Source organism: Protopterus annectens, chromosome 7.part0 (genome assembly GCF_019279795.1).
Source record: "Protopterus annectens isolate FY-2018-M chromosome 7.part0, PAN1.0, whole genome shotgun sequence".
NCBI lineage: Eukaryota > Metazoa > Chordata > Ceratodontiformes > Protopteridae > Protopterus > Protopterus annectens.
Genome location: NC_056739.1, coordinates 771,204,304 through 771,219,882, shown reverse-complemented (window position 1 = coordinate 771,219,882; position 15,579 = coordinate 771,204,304). Strand labels below are relative to the sequence as shown.

Below are 15,579 nucleotides of genomic sequence, written 5' to 3'. Positions count from 1 at the left end.
CTTGCAGGATTCAACCCCCTATCTATGTTATGACACTTGCAAAAGACGCATTAGCAGAGCATGCGATTTAAATTATTGTGGGGACGGCTTTCTCCTGCTGTACTTATAGGGTGCTGACATCATCAGTGTTTAGACAGTGGAATATGCAGCATGTGTTGTGTAGTAATAGTTGCCAAAAGGGACATTGCACATACTATGCACTTGTAAGATTCAAACCCCTACCTAACTAGGTCATGACACTTGTCAGAGACGCAGTAGCGAAGTGTGCTATTCACATTACTGGGTCAATTTCTGCTCCTGACATATGTATAGTGTGCTGACATCATTATGGATGAAGAGGTATGTACATCTGTGACTATCCATCAGTACAGGGAAGAGCATATCTATGCATTAACTTTGCACAGGCACAGTGGCCTACTGTACTGTGGAGGCAGATGCCAAATACACTGTGGATAGCCTTCTGTATTCCCTAGGGACAACAGTCAGGTATTGCACTCTATGGCCATATGTTTACCTGTCAGATGCAAGTATCTATTGCTCATATACTGTTTGTGGGTCTTTATTGCCATAGCCTTCCCTATCTCTGTAAACAACGTGTGTACTGTGGGAGATGTTTGCATATGAGTGGGATCCAGTACCTTACTTATGTCTCTGTTGTAACTTCACTGTGTGCACTGGGCAGATGTCTGTATTGTGGGAGGTTCCTGTGTTAACACATAGAAATGCCAGATATGTGTGTGCAACTGCTGAACTGTGACATGGCCTAAGTGTGTGAGCATGCCCAGTTCGCAGTTTGTATGGCTTCTTGACTGCCACATCTCATTTATCTAAGTGTGCGAGCATGCCCAGTGTGACCTTTCCTTATGTTGGGATCTGTGGACCACCACATTTCTGTTTGTGTGTGGACGCCATCTATATATCACATGTACAGTTGAGTGTTGGACATCAGGTTGTGTTCTTACTGCCCAACTGCTGTGTGTCTGAACCTAACAGGCATTATGCTGTGCCTGCAGGGTCACCATGGGATAGTTTGCATACAGTTGTCATCATCCTTTCCTGCTGACCAAGCAGTTGTATTGTTGTATAGTGTACTGGTGCAGAACTTTCACTGTGGTGGACAGTATAATCGGTTTCATTCCTATCACTGCTTGTAATGTTTATAGTGAGCACACCAGACTGGTTGAGGGCCAGTTGTGCAGATATGACCATGTTGCATTTTGTTCAGATATGGACAGCTTAGTACATGATTGTTCGACATTGTTAATGTATTCCACAACTTGTGTGGGCAGTGACAAACAATGGCCATGTGCCTTAGTCCATTTGTAATGCTAGCCAGAGAGTGTTTGTCCTTCAACACACATTTACTGGTGTTTGCCATGACATATGTCATGGTTAGTGTGCTGTGCCTCTGTCTACCCATGACATACAGGTGATATCCAGGGTACACCTACCATCTCCCATCCAGTCATCATGATTCCTCTGGATGACAGTCACTGAGGGACTGCCTGGATATCCTGTAGTGGGAGTTCAGTCGTGAGTGGAGTGAGCTTATTGGTTATGGACCAATCAGTACAGCATGTCCTGTTTATGTCTGTGCTGGGGTTCAGGCCTGTCAGCTGCATAGGTCACCAGCATTCAGTGTTTACATGGTGCCAAATGTCCATTGATACCAGGTTGGTCATGGCTCTATACATCAGGCACAGTTCACCTCCAGCCAGGCAGTATGGCACTGTGTGGGGCTGCAGTTTCTTTACTCAGGCGACACATGGTATCTGTTACAGCTCTGCAATCCTCCTGGCGGGGTATTTGTGTGGTCTTTCCAGTTGCTGCAGGTGTCTGCTATGGTACATCCCTGAAGGGCCATTGTACACATTTGTGAGGCTGCTGATGGATGACAGGAGAGGCACATTGACCTACCCTAACCAAGCTGTGCTGACCTTCATGATTAGGTGGGTATATGGTATGTTTCTGTAACCACTACAGACACATGGTTGTCACATGCAGGATATCTATCACCTTGTGTCCCCAGGTCTCTTATTGCTCCTGATGTACTTACTGGGTTAACACCTATGTGGTAATTTCTGGTCATGTACTGTGTTTCCACAGGGGTTGACTATACACTATTCTGCATTTAGCTTGTTGACATGGCTGTGGCACCACTTGTGTGTTTCTATGTGTGCCTTTTGCATGTTGCTTGTGTCAGCTGGAGGGTCCAATATGGTGTCCAGTTTGTAGTCCTCTGCAAACCTGTTCAGACAGTATCCTTCCATGTTGGCCTGTACCTATGTGACATATATAGCATACATGAGAGGTCCCAGGACCATGCCTTGTGGGATGCAAGTTGTACCTGGTTTGCAGTCTGCCATGGCTGCAGCATGTCTGCCAGTTCAGTTCTGTCCTTGAGCTGGTTTGCAACCCATCTACTTGCATAGGGGTTTATAGTTAGGCTGGTGAGCTTATCTGTACAGCCAAGTAGGGTATTGTATGAAAGGGTTTAGCAAGGTCCAGATAGGCTGTGTGATCAACATTCCCCAGATCACTGGGCTTGGTGCATGTTTCACATGAGTCAGACATGTGTACAGGGCAGGATCTGCCCTATGACAGCCACACTGGGTAGGGTCCAATGTCTGTAGGTACCCAGTCTCGTTATTCATGGGTTCCATGATCATCCTCTCTATTACTTTGCCAACCTGGATAGTCAGGGTTGAGGGGTGATAGTTTGCAGTATCCATTCAGGCACCCCCTTTGTGGTGTGGGACCAATGTTGCTGTACACCGCTCTTTGGGTACATATCCTGTGGTAGGACTGATAGTGCACAGTAATGATATTTGCTGTTCCATTCTTCTTACAGTGCTTGTTGGACACAACCCAGGACACCATCTGGTACCATTGATGCTGCATGCTGTGCTTTGTGGATGCTGGCTGTTATCTCAGCATCTGCAATATCGGGGGGCCAGCACTCTCCTGGGATAGATATTTGGCAGTTAGGTGCTGGTGGGGAGGTTGGAAGGAATCTGTTTCGTAGGCTGTTGGCAATGTGTGTGGGCTTGTTGTATTGTTTGTGATATTAGAGTGCTGCAGAGCATATCTGTGGATTATTACCATGGTTCCTACCATCAGGTAGGACAGATGTGTGATAATCCTTTGTGTCCTGCACAATTTGTATCATCATAGGTTCATACTAGGCTATCTGCCCTGGCCTTGTTTGAGCATGGACAGACTGTGTGTGGGTCTCAACACCCCTTGCAATGTGCATATTATGCCCACATAGGGTTTACTTTCCTAGATGTGACACAGGGATGACCCCCAGTGTACACCTACTATCTCCCATGCACTTCACCGGATTTCTCTTGTTGTGTTTGTGTGTGGAGCTCAGCCTGTCATGGACTGGGATTCTGTTCCAGAGTGTCCTGAGCCTCTGTGTTATGGGTCTGTCCCTCCAGCACATCCTATTAATCTATGTGTAGAGGTTCAGATATCTCACTGTGGTGTGTCTGCTGGATTTGGGGTTTCTGCAGTGGAGCATGTCCATTCATTCTGGATTGGACATGGCCTTGTACATCAGGCATACATCACCTCTGACTGTGCAGTATGCTTCTGAATTGGGCTGTGATTTCTTCAGCCAGGCTGTAGATGTCCAATGTTTGGGCCCTTTATCCTGCTGGTGGGGTACATTTGGGGTCTTTCTGACTGCTGCATGTGTAAGGTAAAGTACATCCGAACTGGGCATAGTTGTCACATTAGGGCCTGATAAGGGAAGGGTATGGGGGCACAGTGACCTCTGTAGCTCTACATGTGCATCCTTTCATATTAAGGTGGGGAATATAGCAGGTCTTCCTGGCCACCTTGGCAATGTGAGTGTCACATGACAGGTTACCGTCCACTTGTGTCCCTAGGTCCATGATTACTTCTTCCATACATAATGGATTGCCACCTATGTCATACTTTGTGTGTGCCTTGTTTGGTATTTGTTTGGACATTCATACTCTGAAGTGTCTTCAGGAAGTCTGGCTGGGGTGCCTGGGTTTGTGTGTGGGGTCTGTAGCAGGCTTCAAACAGGTACACAGTTTGAGACAGTGTTACTTGCCCGTGGATAGTCCATGCTGCTTCTTGCAGTGGTACCAACCTGGGGAGGTGTTTATTCTTGATAATTACTGGTAGCCACACTGCTATTGTCATGTGTTCCATGTTTTGCAGCTGTAGATCATGGTATGAGGCATAACCTGGTAGTGTTAGGGTGCTCTTCTGGGCCTTGCCCAGGTTTCTGTTACAGAACACATATTACCATTCTCCATGCTGTGGTGGGTTTGGTTTGCATGCACCTTGCAGGTTAGACTTCTGGCATTGGGTAGCATTACGTCCAGGTTATTATCTCTTGTGCTACCTATGTTGGTGGCTTTGTGTTTCCAGACTTACCTATTCCAGGCACAGTGGGGGTGACAGCATCTTTTGCCAGTATCTACACAGCCAGGTGTGCTGGGTGCATGCCATCCATAGCAGGTGGGGCATCATGTCTTGCTCGGCATTTCAGCCCAGGCTGTCAGCCATGTGTCCCCCCTTGCTAACAGCAATACCTCAGCCAATTATTGTACTTGATCTTGTTGTCTTCATAGTGTGGCATCGTACTTGGTGAGGGTGAGATGTTAGGTTGGGTCTTCATGTTTGCATATACTAGATGGTGTTACATTGCTTAACACATGGCAATCATGCCTCAGGTGGTGCTGCAGGGCTTCCTCTGTTGGATGCACATACTACACTCCCTGTAGATGTTTGAGAGCAGGTTATGTCATGTTAGGCATCCCTGTTACTATATGAGTGAATCAGAGAGGGGTATCATTCCCAGGGTTCCTACTGAGCCAGTGTATGTGCTATGCGTTGCCTCTTTGCCAAGGCCAGGGCATACTGGGCATGCCTCCTTCTGCCTACTGGGGCAGGCTCAGGTTGCTCCTCCTCCGAGTCACGCTGTGCCTGTGATGGCCTTGGCAATGGTGGGGGGCTGTTTGTCTCGGCCCTATGCTGGTCCTGCTGCAGCTGTTTTCGCAGGATCATATTATGTAGCATAGCACATACCATGACAATTTGGGTACATGTAGTTGGTGAGTACTGCAAGGCTCCACCAGATGTGTCCAGGCACCAGAACCATGACTTGAGCAGCCCAAACACACGCTCTATTACATTACATGTTTGTGCATGTGCCTCATTATGGCGTTCCTGTTCAGGTGTGTGTGCGTTTCTGATGGGTGTCATCAGCCACGGCTCCAGTGCATAACCTGCATCCCCCACATGCGCACACATGCTTACACAGTTTAGAATCTACTTATTCGGGTTAAAACGCGTGCACATCAGCGCAAACAGTTTTACAAGTCTGCCTACAGGTTCCCACATGCTCAGTCTGCCTTACATGCATGCACACTGCCCTACTCATGCCTCCTGGTACGCACACATGTGCAGGCACGCCCAGCAAGAAACTTTGGTGTTGGCAACAGTGTACACCTTCCATTTCTTGACTTTCCCATGCTTATCTTACTCCTCTTTCCATGATATGTGTCTGACATCTGTCATGTAACACTGACCTCCAATGAACTGCATTTTTTTCTGCCATTCCATCCTGTGATGTCACTTATCTCCTACTCTGTTCCTACCCCTTATGTAACTCTTACACTACTCGGAATGTGCTCATTTGCTATGTGACAGTGGGATTCAGTATCCTAACACTCATTTACATAGGATTGCCTACTTTACTCCCTATGCGGTGGAATAAAATCCCGGTCCATGTGAGGCAGAGCACCTCGCTGGCTCTGTTCAATCTTGACCTGTGGATGGGAGATCGTAGGTTTACCCCGGGAATCATCTCTGTGTCACTGCTGGACAGAGGCACAACAAACTAATGGGTACAGTATTTTTTCATATAAGGGATGGCGTAAGCCACAAAACTTTGGGCTAGGCTTATAAATGCCTTAGGGCAGATAGCCTAGTATAAACCTATGAACCTATGAACCTATAATGATTAGTTACATGTCTTAGACTCAGCTTCCCCCCTTAGCAACCACTAAACAGTGGCCATGTTGATTTTGGTCTGCTGGTCCCTGCATTGTAAATCCATGCATTGCATAAAACCCACATTTGTGGGTTTATAAACTTCATTTTTATGTTTTATGTAGCGCAGCCCGTTTGCGTGGGGCTGCGCTGCGTTTAAACATCGGCAATCGCTGAAAAAAAAATAATATTTTATCATATTTGCATCGGGGTACCTTGCCAATGGCCACATATTTGGCCATTGGCATGCTGCCTGACACATATGCACCCTTTATTTGGAGCTGACATGGCTCCATTGTGTTTTTTGCAGAAACGTACTCAGTTGTCAACTGAGTACATTTCTACAGCTAACACGACTCTTACACTGGCTGGTTTGAGCTTCGTGGATCACTAATCTACCTCCTTTGCATGCCTTTTGGCTGCAAGTGAGGTGATTAGCATATCCACGCCCAGTCCATGTAAGAGACGTTTTAGCTGGTCTCTTACACGGAATTTCGGGCTGTTCCTGGATTGCGAGGGCTGCATGGAGTCTTACATTACTCTTAGACTCAGTGCAAGCCTTCGAGAATCCTGCCCATAAATTATAAACTGACATTTAAGACGTGTTTATTCATTTAATGATGCATCAAGATCTAAGTCTTAGCTTGTGAGCTGTAGGTCATGATAACTGGTAAAATAAAGAGAAAGAATAAATAACACAATAAATAACAATCTGAAGTTTCTGGAGTTCTTAGTTGCCAGTGTAGGGGAATGAAAGATGTCAGCCATTGACACAGAAGGAAATATGGATGTCACTGCCTTTACAGAAGTTATGGAGGTTTCATTCAAGACTATTTTAGATGAACTTCAAAATGTTAATGGCAAACACTTCAATGTTTTTGTAAAAAAGGAAGTGAATGATGTGGGTGTGGACATAGCACTTTGTCACCAAGCAGACACTGTATCTGCAATGTAGCAGAAGAATACATTGTTCAAGGATCAGTTCATTAAAATGTAGGTGAATTCAGCCAGAATAATTGTTGAATTCAGCCATGTTAATAGGTGAATTCAACCATGTTCATTAATAGACTGAACAAGAGAACAAGGAAAGAAAGAAAGAAAGAAAGAAAGAAAGAAAGAAAGAAAGAAAGAAAGAAAGAAAGAAAGAAAGAAAGAATGCTGCATCTGACTGATATGCCACAAAAAAATGGAAGGTTTCAACTTTACTGCTTATATGAAAGATAATGGAATGCTCTGGTGTTTCACAGTATTGGTCTAGACAGAGCTTTTCCACAAATACAGGGAGGATGCAGTTCAAAGTATGGAATACAAAGATTTTCACTGTCTACTAGCAACAACACAGTCTTCACGACTTGAGGAAAAAAGATTTTTTTTTTATAATGATTGTCTTCTTCAAACATCCATTCAGTGAGTTTGATTCCAACATCATATATGGGAGTGTTGTGCAAGTAATGTTAAGCTGAAGGATCTACTTACTAAAGGTGTGATACGTTACTGTGCAGGATACTGCATGCTGTCACTGCTATATCCATGTTACTGTGAAGGACCGTAAGTGTAATGTCACTGTTACAGTCATGTTACTGTGCAGGACACTGCAAACTATCACTGCTATATCCACGTTACTGTGAAGGACCCTAAGTGTAATGTCACTGCTACAGTCATGTTACTGTTCAGGACACTGCATGCTGTAACTGCTATATCCACGTTACTGTGAAGGACCCTAAGTGTAAAGTCACTGCTACAGTCATGTTACTGTTCAGGACACTGCATGCTGTAACTGCTATATCCACGTTACTGTGAAGGACCCTAAGTGTAATGTCACTGTTAAAGTCATGGTACTGTGCAGGACACTGAGTGCTGTCACTGCTATATCCACGTTACTGTGAAGGACCCTAAGTGTAATGTCACTGTTACAGTCATGTTACTGTGCAGGACACTGCATGTTGTCACTGCTATATCCATGTTACTGTGAAGGACCATAAGTGTAATGTCACTGTTAAAGTCATGTTACTGTGCAGGACACTGAGTGCTGTCACTGCTATATCCACGTTACTGTGAAGGACCCTGAGTGTAATGTCACTGTTACAGTCATGTTACTGTGCAGGACACTGCATTCTGTCACTGCTATATCCATGTTACTGTGAAGGACCCTAAGTGTAATCTCACTGATACAGTCATGTTACTGTGCAGGACACTGCATGCTGTCACTGCTATATCCATGTTACTGTGGAGGACCCTACGTGTATTCTCACTGTTACAATCATGTTACTGTGCAGGACATTGCATACTGTAACTGCTATATCCACATTACTGTGAAGGACCCTAAGTGTAATGTGACTGTTCCTGTCATGTTACTGCACAGGACACTGCATGCTATCACTGCTATATTCATGTTTCTGTGAAGGACCCTAAGTGCAATGTCACTGTTACAGTCATGTTACTGTGCAGGACACTACATGCTGTCATTGCTATATCCACGTTACTGTGAAGGACCCTAAGTGTAATGTCACTGTTACAGTCATGTTACTGTGCAGGACACTGCATGTTGTCACTGCTATATCCATGTTACTGTGAAGGATCATAAGTGTAATGTCACTGTTAAAGTCATGTTACTGTGCAGGACACTGAGTGCTGTCACTGCTATATCCACGTTACTGTGAAGGACCCTAAGTGTAATGTCACTGTTACAGTCATGTTACTGTGCAGGACACTGCATGCTGTCACTGCTATATCCATGTTACTGTGAAGGACCCTAAGTGTAATCTCACTGATACAGTCATGTTACTGTGCAGGACACTGCATGCTGTCACTGCTATATCCATGTTACTGTGGAGGACCCTACGTGTATTCTCACTGTTACAATCATGTTACTGTGCAGGACATTGCATACTGTAACTGCTATATCCACATTACTGTGAAGGACCCTAAGTGTAATGTGACTGTTCCTGTCATGTTACTGCACAGGACACTGCATGCTATCACTGCTATATTCATGTTTCTGTGAAGGACCCTAAGTGCAATGTCACTGTTGCAGTCAGGTTACTGTGCAGGACACTACATGCTGACATTGCTATATCCATGTTACTGTGAAGGACCCCAAGTGTAATGTCACTGTTACAGTCATGTTACTGTGTGGGACACTGCATGTTGTCACTGCTATATCCACATTAATGTGAAGGACCCTAAATATAATGTCACTGTTACAGTCATGTTACTGTGTAGGACACTGCATGATATCACTGCTATATCCATGTTACTGTGAAAGACCCAAAGTGTAATGTCAGTGTTACAGTCATGTTGCTTTGAAGGACACTGATTGTTGTGCCATTGTCTCAGATTTTACTGTGAAGGACCCTGAGTTTCATGTCACTACTACAGTCATGTTCCTGTGAAGGGCACTGAGTTTTGTCATTGCTACATCCATATTATTGTGAAGGACCTTGAGTTCTATGTCATTGCTACAGTCATATTACATTGAAGACAGAGTATCATGTTGCTCCTATCGTCATGTTACTTTGAAGGACCCTGAGTGTCATGTCACTGCTACATACATGTTACTGTGAAAAATGCTTCATATCATCATTGCTGCACTCATGTTACTGCAATGGACCCTGAGTGTCTGGTCACAGCTGCACTCATGTTACTGTGAAGGATACTATATGTTGTCACTGCTACATTTATGTTACTGTGAAGGACCCTGACTGTTATGTCACTGCTACACTCATGTTACTGTGAAGAATTCAGAATGCCATATCATTGCTACTCTCATGTTGCAATGAAGGCCCTGTGTGTCATGTCACTGCTGCAGTCATGTTACTGTGAAGGATCCTGAGTGTCATTAGTTTTACACTCATTACTTTGAAGCCTCTAAGTGTTATGTCACTGATACACTCATGTTATTGTGAAATATGCTGTGTATCATCACTGCTTTACAAAGGTTTAATTGTAGAGGATGCAGAATGTCATGTCACTGCTGTAGTCACTTTACAGTGAAGGCCCTAAATATCATGTCACCGCTACACTCATGTCACTGTGAAGAATGCTGTATGTCATCACTGCTGCACTCATGTTACTGTGAAATACCCTAAGTCATGTCACTGCTACACTCATGTTAATGTAAAGGACCCTGGGTGTCATATCACTGCTACAGTTTTGTTATTTGGAAAGGACACAGCATCTAATATCACTGGTACATTCATATTACTGTAAGCAATGCTGAGTGTCATGTTACACTACAGTCATGCTACTGTGAAGGTCACTGAGTGTCGGGTTGGTCCTTCAGTCATGCTGTTGTGTAGGACATTTATGTCACTACTACAATCATGTTACATTGAAGGATGCTGCATGTCATCACTGCTGTGCTGGGTGGCACAGTGGTGCAGTGGATAGCATTGCTGCCTCACAGCAAGAAGTTCCCTGGTTTGATTCTCGGCTGGAGTGCCTTCTGTATGGAGTCTGCATGTCCTACCTGTGTTAAGGTGGGTGTCCTGTGGGTGCTCTGGTTTCCTCCCACATTCCAAAGACATGCAGTAGGTGGACTGGGCACTCTAAATTGGCAACAGGTGCGAGTGAGTGTGAAAGTGTGTGGCATAGAAGAATAGCCATGGCAGGGATATCCACCCAGTGGTGTAAACCTTGGCTGTACATGATTGTCACTATTGAAGTGGTACTCTGATCATGCAGAAATGGAAAAAAGGTGCTGTGGATGGATGGATCACTGCTTTGTTCCTGCTACTGTAAAAGATGCTGCATGTCATTACTCTTACACTCATTATTGTGAAGGATGCTGGGTGTTGTCACTAGTACATATGTTACTGTGAAGGATACTGAATGTCATGTCACTGCTATACCCATGTTACTGTAAAGGACCCTGAGTGTCATGTCACTGCTACACTTATGTTACTGCGGCAGACCTGAGCTTCATGTTACTGCCACACTGATGTTACTGTGAAGTATGTTGCATGTCATCACTGCTATACTCATGTTGCTGTGAAGGATGCAGAATGTCATGTCACTGCTACATTCATGTTACTGTGAAGGATTTAAGTGTCATGCAACTGCTACACCTATGTTACTGTGTCAGACATGAGCTTCATGCCACTGCTACACTCATGTTACTGTGAAGTATGCTGCATGCCATCACTGCTACACTTATATTACTGTGAAGGATGCAGAATGTCATGTCACTGCTACATTCATGTTACTGTGAAGAACCTAAGTGTCACGTAACTGCTACACTTATGTTACTGTGGCAGACCTGAGCTTCATGTCACTGCTACACTCATGTTGCTGTGAAGTATGCTGCATGCCATCACTGCTACACTCATGTTACTATGAAGGATGCAGAATGTCATTTCACTGCCACATTCATGTCACTATGAAGGACCTAAGTGTTATGCCACTACACTTATGTTACTGAGGCAGAGCTGAGCTTCATGTCACTGCTACACTCATGTTACTGTGAAGTATACTGCATGTCATCACTGCTACACACATGTTACTGAGAAGGATGCTGCATATCATTAGTGTTACATTTGTTGCTTTGAAGGCCCTGAGTGGAATTTCTCTGCCACACATGTTAACTGTGAAAGATTCTGCATGTCGTCACTGATACACTCATGTTACTGTGAAGGCCCTGAGGGTCATGTCACTGCCACACACGTTACTCTGAAAGACTCTTGAGTGTCAGGTCACTGCTACACTCATGCTATTGTGAAGGATGCTGTGTGTCATCACTGCTTTACTCATGTTTTACTGTGAAGGGTACTGGATGTCATGTTACAGTGAAGGCCCTTTGTGTCATGTCACTGTGAAGGACCCCAAGTGTCACATTACTGCTGCACTCTTGTTACTGTGAAGGATGCTGTATGTCGTCAAGTCTCATGTTGCTGTGAAAGGATCCTGAGTGTCATGTCACACTACCTTCATGTTTCTGTGAAAGCAGTGAGTATTTTTTTCACTGCTGCACTCATTTTATACCTAAGTAATAGGTAGTTGTGCTGCTGCTGCAGATAAGAAGTGACATATCTCTCCCAATAGCTGATGACCAGGTGTTACAGACTGAAAAGCAGTGGGCATCCCCTAAATGCCTTATGTGGGATAGCTTGATATTTTTATCATGTTTTCTCAGAAGGCAATCAGTTAAACTCAAACTTACAACATGATTGGAGCTGTTTTTGGCTCATATAACAACACACAGTTTGAGTTTTATTTTTTCGAGATACTTGTAAACACTTTTTGGGAATTTTTTCTAGATACTCTTAGCTGGACATCACAGGATGGATTCCAGGATTTAGGCACCTAGCATCCATTGCTCAAAACTAAAAAGACTGTTTAAAAATGTCTACAGGAACATACTAGTGATGTTAAAAATAGACATGTTGAGAGTCTAGTGGCATGCATATATTGGTTGAGCATCATGGTAACAGAAATACATCAAGTGTTTATGTTCATGAAGAGATATATAATATGAATTAACTGACAGCTAAAAGACATGTTTAATATTGAAAAACTTCTACTTAAAAAAGAAGCTGAATTCATTTTGAAATGTACCATGAATTCTTATGGACTTAGTAATGACATTAATTTGAGATGTTTCATTTTTAATTAATGTTTTAAACCAATGTTTTTTTTTTAATTATTGATTTAATTGATGCTTATTGCTTGAATCATGTGACTGTGATTTTTATACAAAAAGGATTTGTTGTGTGCTTTGAGTCCTTGAAAGCATGGTACCACCTCCGTGCATGATTTCCAATAAAGTGTTTTAACAGTAGCATTGATTGTGGTTTGTAAGATATATATATAAATATGTATATATATATATATATATATATATATATATATATATATATATATATGTGTGTGTGTGTGTGTGTGTGTGTGTGTGTGTGTGCATTTCTAGTTTATCAACATAGACGTTTCCATGAAAGAGCACGACTGAAGTACTCTGAGCTTCTTCTCCCCCTGTCTCTCTTTACTTTACTTACATAAACCCAGCAGTTGTATTTTATTAGTAAATGCTACATTTAAATGTGATAATACTGTCATATCTATACAGCTTTATATCATTCCATTCATTTCTATTGGAATACTTTTTATTATTTTTTTGTATTACATCTTCTAAATGGAAGCACTTATATTATCTTGTCTTTATAGCATGTAAGGAATAGCTGTATATACCGGTGGTTGCTGCTGTAATAATAAAAAATACAAAATGTAATAAGATCTTTATCTTAAGTGAAGATGTAGGTCTTGTTCACTAAATCTCCTTTCTTAATATAATGTGGAAAGTAAGTGATTAAAACACATAAAGAGTAGCAACATACAGGTGGTGGCATTCTCTTGCTGATGTAGAAATCCATGTGGTTATTGTGGTAACCATGTGGCAATGTTTCTAACTGTGAGTATCACAACTTCATTGTTCTAGCAAAAAAGCTAAAACAGGTAAATGTTAGTTTCTCATATAAATGTATATAATTCAAGCAACAAAATTAAAAAAAAAACACTAGTATTCCATCTGGACTGTTATATTTAAAACTGTTTAACATAGGCTTGGACATGTATTTTCTTTTATAACTGCTTTGTGTTTCCCCTCAAGTTTATTTTTGCTTCCTACCACTTAGTAAAGTTGTATCATAACAACTATGACCTTAGGTTTTATGCTCATCACGAGGGTTGTTTGTCTTTCTGGGTGAGAATCCCACCTCAAACTTATGAATACATTAGTGTTCATGTGCAAACCTCTGAACAAGTGTAAAACAGAACAAGGCATGCCCAGTGTCAGGACTGATGTCACCTCATGCTTTGTTACACCTCAGGAATGTTAGACATACCTACCTAAGCTCAAAAGCTAGCTGCCCTGACAGTGAAGCAGAACCAGGCTTCATCTTTTAGTCCTCCTCTGTATTAGTTTGCCAGGGTTTTAAATTGGTAAAATAGACAGTTGTGTTCCATTGTGGTTTACACAAATTTAAATAACAATGCCTTGTACAAATAATCCTGCTATTTAATGTCTTAAAGTGTGACAGAGAAGGACTCTTTCTCCAGTCACTGGCAGTTTTTTGCCCATATAGAGATGCCCTTGTGATGTGTAAATATTGTGACTTTTTTTTGTTATTACTTGTTCCAGAAACTAATTCATTGCTTGTTGGGGATTGCAGTTTGCTGAGCGATGAACTTAAGGAAGCCACAAAACACACAGCATAGCCACCCTTCTTCCTGCCCAGTAAGTGTAGAATAATACGGATGCATCTAAAACAAACCTGCATTAATCATTGCATCAGCCACAGGGGATAGAAGATTTTACCCTTTATCACCAGTTAGTGTTTTTATACAACACACAGACAAATTCAGAATTGCTGAACAACAGCTACATAATGAGAACTGTAGGAGATAGCTATCTGTGCAGGACTGGATGGAGATGCTGTGCAAGACTGGATGGGGAGGTGTTCTCCATGTTTGAACAAATTTTCAAATTCCTAGCAAAATATCAAATACTTGACTATTCATATGCAAAATTCTGAAAGTTAGGTTGCTGTCTAGTTCTTTTTTTCCACATTAAAGATGTTAAAATCCAGTGGTCTGTACAAAGTAGGCATTCAATCGAAACTGTAATACATAGATCCTTTTGTTTCTTACCTGAATTGACAAACTGTTCAGCATTAGTTAAACTAGTATTTGTCCAGAAATATACATTATGCGTTCTTCATTTCTATTGCAACAATTAAAGACTGGCCCCAGATTACTGATGAACTCTATAAACTACATAATTAAATATATTTCCTGTCACTAAGGAATAAAACTATTTTTAGACCTTCCTCTTCCTAGAGAGGGTTTTTGTTTCCTGTTACACCCATTTGGAAAATAAAACACTACACATCTTTGTACTTGAATAAAAAAAAATAAAATAAAACTTAAGACATTTTTGTAGAAACTGGTACTTTGCTTACCATGTAACTGGTGGAAATTGATGGTCCTCAGCAAAAGGTTCACAGGCAAAGTATGTAGCTTCAGCAATTTAAGTTCCAGTAATTCTGTTCAGATAAACTGCACTAAACAAGCCAGGCATGCATTTGTGATACAGTTTCTTTAGGCTACATAGCCCATCTGAAGAATCACAAAGAGCAACACATACAAAGTGCACTAGTGTGATTTTCACATTTGGCTGTGCTTCTCTGTCAGGGTAGGTTCTTTCTGAAGCACTGCTCTGTTTGCCAACACCTTACTTTCTTGTGGGTTTTTCGTTACTCTGTTATATACTGCTGTTAGAGAAACACTACTTCCTGAGTATGACTTGAATAAGTTACACATTGATGAACACACACATACGCGTGCACACACACACACACACACACACACACACACACACACACACACACACACACACACACACACAGAGTCTGTTTCATTTTGACACCTGCGGTTTCCTGCTATTTACTTTATTTTTTTCAAATGGCAGCTAGTATTTCTATGGAGATTTTTTTGCATGCTCGTTTAACTTTAAAGTATTTGCCACCTCACAGGCCATCTAGTCAATCTGGT

At 42.3% G+C, this 15,579-nt stretch overlaps 1 protein-coding gene across 2 annotated transcripts in view; it reads right to left on the bottom strand.

Annotated features, from left to right (window-relative positions):
* Nucleotides 1–15,291, bottom strand: part of KIAA0040 (KIAA0040 ortholog) — a 441,499-nt gene extending 426,208 nt beyond the window's left edge. For both annotated transcript variants that reach the window (XM_044077296.1, XM_044077297.1), the window contains exon 1: nt 14,988–15,291. The gene's annotated coding sequence lies outside the window, so the exon portion shown is untranslated. The remainder of the gene's footprint in view (nt 1–14,987) is intronic.
* Nucleotides 15,292–15,579: the final 288 nt, after the last annotated feature.